The following is a 681-nucleotide window of genomic DNA, read 5'->3' on the forward strand; positions in this document are numbered from 1 at the left end:
CACGCATCTTCACACCCCCCTTGGTGGGATGAGGAGAACTGGAAAAGATAAAATGCATGGGTTGAGGTAAGAGCAGTGTAATAACTGAAATACAGGAAATAAGGAAATAGGAAATATAGGAAATAAGGAAAGCTAGAGAGAGGAATAAAACCCAAGACAGACAAGTGATGCACAACACAATTGCTCACAACCCACTGACCAATACTGAGCCCATCCCAAACAGCCATCGGTGGCTCCTGGACGACCTCCCTCCAGTTTCTATACTGGGCATGACGTGCTGTGGTATGAACAAAAAAGGGCTTCATGTATTCTCATAAGGGTCTCTCTCGGGCTGAAGGACCGATCACAAAATGTGCTTTTATGCTATTATCCCTGAAAGGAAATGAATTTGGAATTCAATTGTGTGTGTCAGTTGAATGAATTATCGGCATCGTGACCCTGCCAAGAAGCCACTGAACCAGTTATCTTTAAATGAAAGCTTCAAATATCTTAAACCCCTTCTCCCCAGTGATCTAAACACATGCCTCTAAAACCAGCAATTAACAGCAAGTCACTGGCTATGGGAGAAAAAGGACACCCACCAATAAGCAGTATCTTCCATCGTCGACGGTGCAGCTACCGACAGTCAAGCATCAAAACACCCAAGACTGAGTTTACACACACACACGAGACATGCACTAC

This window comes from Lathamus discolor, chromosome 2 (assembly GCF_037157495.1).
Source record: "Lathamus discolor isolate bLatDis1 chromosome 2, bLatDis1.hap1, whole genome shotgun sequence".
In the NCBI taxonomy this organism is placed as follows: Eukaryota; Metazoa; Chordata; class Aves; order Psittaciformes; family Psittacidae; genus Lathamus; species Lathamus discolor.